The sequence below is a fragment of the Ips typographus genome, linkage group LG10 (assembly GCF_016097725.1).
Source record: "Ips typographus isolate SLU linkage group LG10, UJ_Ityp_2.0, whole genome shotgun sequence".
Lineage (NCBI taxonomy): Eukaryota > Metazoa > Arthropoda > Insecta > Coleoptera > Curculionidae > Ips > Ips typographus.
The window spans coordinates 4,745,973-4,751,830 of NC_138431.1; positions in this window are offsets into that span (position 1 = coordinate 4,745,973).

Consider the following 5,858-nt stretch of genomic DNA (forward strand, 5'->3'; position numbering starts at 1 on the left):
TTATATTAGTTTATGTTTCTTATTTTAAATTATTATTCCAAATAATAATTGTTTATTTATTATTAATTTTAGTAACAAGTGAGACGGACATATCACAGTTTAGATATTTACAGGATGATTGAAATGCATCGTTCAGGCTACTTACTGGTAAGGAAAATCACTCTGTTTCTGTTGAAATTAATAGCTGGCGCTATACAGGGTCGTAAAACAAGAATTTAAACAAACTAACCTCAAATTACCTGATTTCTTAAAGTGCCTAATTCAGAAGCTTTAAAATGTATAAACAAAAACTGTAAGAAATGTGAACTTATCTTTACACTAATTTGGGACTTTTGACACAAATATTGTTCTTTTCTGCACAGCTATTATGGTTGTTAGTGTATTGTCCACTTTTTTTTTATCTATTCCGGACCATTCCCTCCAATTCGTCCCTTTTTTTTGTAGTAAAGTTGCTTTACTTTAAATGTTTGTCTACTACTCTTCCGCAAGTAAATATTTTCAAAAGAAATGGATAATAAAAATGCAAAGTTTGAAAGTAAAAAGTTACAGTTGTAACAGTGCCTATGAATGACATTTCTGTGCGTAACATTAATGTAGAAAATTATATTATCTTTTACTATGAACTTACGGACAAAACTTTTACCTAAAATATACATTCTAACTTAAACAAAACCCTTTACTTGCCCCCCCGCACAGAGAACAACAAAACCGAAACTCTCAAGTTCTAATGGAATTGACCCAGCTGGAATAGCATACAATACAATTAGCTAACTACGAATCCTTTACGCTGTTATGGTTAGATTGTTGCTGTAACCCTGTATATTGTCCAAAAAGGCACTAGGGTATGGATGTTAGGGCGAGTTTGTTGTTAAATAATAAACTAAGGGTTTCCATTTTTTGAGAAACTGGCCAGGCACCCTCGAATAAAGATGAATCGCTTAGGGGTCGCCCTTACAATTTGACGGAAGCAATTTTGGTCTAACTGCTTATTTATTTGCCTTAGAAGGAAGGAAAAGGAAAAAACTATAACTCTGCATCACCTTTGTCAATAATGACTGTAATAAAAGTCTTAATAATTAATGGTGCGGATAAATGAAGGGGTAATGAAAAAAACTAATAAAAACTCTGGCGGATTAGATAAAATAAATGATTTGGCAAGGGTCCCCCTGTTCAATATGTTTTATTAATGTTGCACTTTAAATCCCCCTGTATAGGGTGACTAATCTGCATACACCCTTACAAGCCGCTGTGGTATAAATCATTTGGAAGGGCACTACCATGTGAGGTTTTTTTTTAAAGCAGTTTAAGATGTTCCTAATTATACCGGATTAGGATTTGTGGCTTTCTGAGTTTTTCTGATAGTAATGACAATTCAATTTATGGAAAAAACTGTCCGACAAACAATTCCGAACCACCGAACAAACGACATTCCAATGGCAAACGACACACAGACTAAATATTAGAACAGGTTCTGGAAAATACGAGCGCCATAACCCTGGATACACATTCGGTCCTGTTCTCTCTGGATCGAATTAAAATTTAAAAAGCAATTTTGAAGAGTGTATATACAAGGGAATTACACATCCCGAAAGCTTCGGGATGACTGATTTGCCGCTTTGAACGGCCGGGAGTTAAATATTGAAAACGTATGCTATTTTGAATACGTTTTATCGTTTAGACAACTTCTCATCTACCTAAACATCTTTCATCGTTCATTATTCACCCTCCTTCGAATCAACATCTTGCGAGGACGTGAAATGTTACCCTCTAGAGTCTCTCGTTTAATTTTGTTGGAGTACCAAAGTTTGGATTACCTTTAATTAATTAATATCAAGAAGATAATAAATACCTTAATTATTAAAGGTTTATTAAGCCCTCCTGGGTGTGCAAGCCTCATTCTTATCAGATGTTATATTGCTCCTGGTCCGGAGGGAAATTAATTTTATTTAAATTTCTTTTGTCATAATATTAGTGCAAACTAATTGTGTTTTTCGTTATTGTCAAGCAGTTTTAATTGAAAGAAACAAAAGACAACGCTTTTAAAGTGAAAATAGTATTTTCTATTAGCACATTTTGGTAGTCCTGTTTTTATTATTGTAAATGTTGCAAAATACTGAAATTGCTTTTGTAAATATCGTGAAACTGACTGATATGGTTTCACTGATTTTCTATATAAAAAGCTTTCAACTGCAACAAGACCAATTAAAACCGATATTTTGAAAACTGGAGGAGCAAAAAGTCTGAAATTTTTAGGGACTAAACTACTATCATAAAGGTTTATCTATCTCCAAAAAAAAATTGGCATTTTTGGCAAGCTCAACATTTTTGAATTAGCAAATTTTGTTAGTTCAAACTGTGAGTGATTTTGACAGTTGTCAACTAGCCTTTACAAGTTCAAAAATTGCATTTTTAAAGTCATCTGACGTGAACTTTACATTTCCAGCTTTCGCAACTGTCTAAATTGGATTTAGCTACTTCAAACTGGTTTTTTATGGTCACGTGACTGATTTTGACAGTTGTCAACTAGCCTTGACAGTGTTGCAAGTTGAAAAATTGCATTTTTAAATTCATCTGACGTAAACTTTACAGTTCCAGCTTTCGCAACTGTCTAAATTGGATTTAGCTACTTCAAACTGGTTTTTTATGGTCACGTGACTGATTTTGACAGTTGTCAACTAGCCTTTACAGTGTTGCAAGTTGAAAAATTGCATTTTTAATGTCATCTGACGTGAACTTTACATTTCCAGCTTTCGTAACTGTCTAAATTGGATTTAGCAAATTTTGTTATTTCAAACTGGTTTTTTATGGTCACGTGACTGATTTTGAACTAGCCTTTACAGTGTTGCAAGTTCAAAAATTGCATTTTTAAATTCATCTGACGTGAACTTTACAGTTCCAGCTTTCGAAACTGTCTAAATTGGATTTAGCAAATTTTCTTACTTCAAACTGGTTTTTTATGGTCAGGTGACTGATTTTGACAGTTGTCAACTAGCCTTTACAATGTTGCAAGTTTAAAAATTGCATTTTTAAAGTAATCAACGTGAACTTTACAGTTCCAGGTTTTGCAACTGTCTAAATTGGATTTAGCAAATTTGGTTAGTTCAAACTGGTTTTTTATGGTCACGTGACTGATTTTGACAGTTGTCAACTAGCCTTTACAGTGTTGCAAGTTGAAAAATTGCATTTTTAATGCCATCTGACTTGAACTTTACATTTGCAGCTTTCGCAACTGTCTAAATTGGAATTAACAAGTTTTCTTACTTCAAACTGGTTTTTTATGGTCACGTGACTAATTTTGACAGTTGTCAACTAGCCTTGACAGTGTTGCAAGTTGAAAAATTGCATTTTTAAAGTCATCTGACGTGAACTTTACAGTTCCAGCTTTCGCAACTGTCTAAATTGGATTTAGCAATTTTTGTTATTTCAAACTGGTTTTTTATGGTCACGTGACTGATTTTGACAGTTGTCAACTAGCCTTTACAGTGTTGCAAGTTCAAAAATTGCATTTTTACAGTCATCTGACGTGAACTTTACAGTTCCAGCTTTCGCAACTGTCTAAATTGGATTTAGCAATTTTTGTTATTTCAAACTGGTTTTTTATGGTCACGTGACTGATTTTGACAGTTGTCAACTAGCCTTTACAGTGTTGCAAGTTGAAAAATTGCATTTTTAATGCCATCTGACTTGAACTTTACATTTGCAGCTTTCGCAACTGTCTAAATTGGAATTAACAAATTTTCTTACTTCAAACTGGTTTTTTATGGTCACGTGACTAATTTTGACAGTTGTCAACTAGCCTTGACAGTGTTGCAAGTTGAAAAATTGCATTTTTAAAGTCATCTGACGTGAACTTTACAGTTCCAGCTTTCGCAACTGTCTAAATTGGATTTAGCAATTTTTGTTATTTCAAACTGGTTTTTTATGGTCACGTGACTGATTTTGACAGTTGTCAACTAGCCTTGACCGTGTTGCAAGTTCAAAAATTGCATTTTTACAGTCATCTGACGTGAACTTTACAGTTCCAGCTTTCGCAACTGTCTAAATTGGATTTAGCAATTTTTGTTATTTCAAACTGGTTTTTTATGGTCACGTTACTGATTTTGACAGTTGTCAACTAGCCTTTACAGTGTTGCAAGTTGAAAAATTGCATTTTTACAGTCATCTGACGTGAACTTTACAGTTCCAGCTTTCGCAACTGTCTAAATTGGATTTAGCAATTTGTGTTATTTCAAACTGGTTTTTTATGGTCACGTTACTGATTTTGACAGTTGTCAACTAGCCTTGACAGTGTTTCAAGTTCAAAAATTGCATTTTTAAATTCATCTGACGTGAACTCTACATTTCCAGCTTTCGCAACTGTCTAAATTAGATTTAGCAAATTTTCTTACTCAAACTGTTTTTTTATGGTCACGTGACTGATTTTGACTGTTATCAACTAGCCATTACAGTGTTGTACGCTCAAAAATTGATCTATCATAGTCACGTGACATGTTTCTTACAATTTCAACTTTTGCAACTGCCTAAATTTAATTTACCAAACATTCAAAGATTAAACTACATTTAAAGACTCACGTGACTAATTTTGACAGGTGCCAACTGGCCTTTACAATGTGTGGAAGCTGAAAAATTGCATTATCAAAGTCACGTGATGTAAATGTTACTGTTTCAGCTTTAACAACTGTCTAAATTTAAAAGCAAATTACAGAAAAGGAAGCTGTTAGAAAGCTTGACCTTTTGAAACAATTTCAACGACACTTGATTCCTACTATTTTTGAATATTTGCATGAATTAAAACATCAAATGACAGACATTTAGGATTTCTAATTATGTCATCGTGTTCTACGTAAAAAAATATCCTAATAATGTTTGGCTTTGTTAAAAAGTTGTTAGCAATTTTTTAAAATGCAGCCTCTGGCGTTTTGCCAATTTTCCGGAAAACGAAGAAAGATAATTTAATTTGGAAACCGGAAATAAGTTTCACATAAAATTCTGTAAAACTTTCCCCATTTAACCGACTCTGTAGCTCTGACGGTTACCGAGATCCTAATACATGTAGAACCAATTTGGGACACACTGTATATTTAAAATGGATATTATTTGACAACGACACAGAATGAGTGTGTTTTTCAGGATTTTCATACTCAAGCTCATCAAATCTAAAATATTTAAAAAACAACACAGATTGGAGCTAAATTAAATGAGCTTTTAGGAGCAGATAACACAGTCTAAAAGCTCACGCCGCCCCTGTTTGAAGCTAGTAGTCAACATGCACTTCTTTTCTGATCAATCTTCATAGCCGGGCTCCTGCAATTTGGAAACGTCGGTATCTTACGGGAGAAACCGACAATCGATCAATTCTACCTTGTCATCTTTACACGCTTTCCGCCATTATCAATTTTTATTTAATTGACACTTTGGGGAAATTGAGCCGGCAACCGTCACCAAATTTCTACTTTTTTCACCATACCTGATTTAAAAACGTTTTTTTCTCCTGAAACTAAAACAAAGCCCACGGGCGGAGGTTGAATAATTTGTTATTAATTATTCGTAAACGCCAGAAGAGGGATTAACTCGCTACTCTAATCCTCGTGGGCCCGTCTGCAAAGAAGCTTCAGGGAGATTTACATTGTGGCATATTTCTGAATTATTTAATTGATGGGATATGTATGACCAGGACCGGACCCATCATTTTAAGTTAAAAATGTTCTACTATCAACACTAGCTTAGAATCTCATTCAATTTACAGAGATTTAATTAAAAAGTCTTTTCAGTATAAAATAGGTCAGGGGTGGTGTCATGTATGTGTTCTTCGTTTACATTGATTTTTAAGCACAAAATTCATTTTGAATCAACAAAAA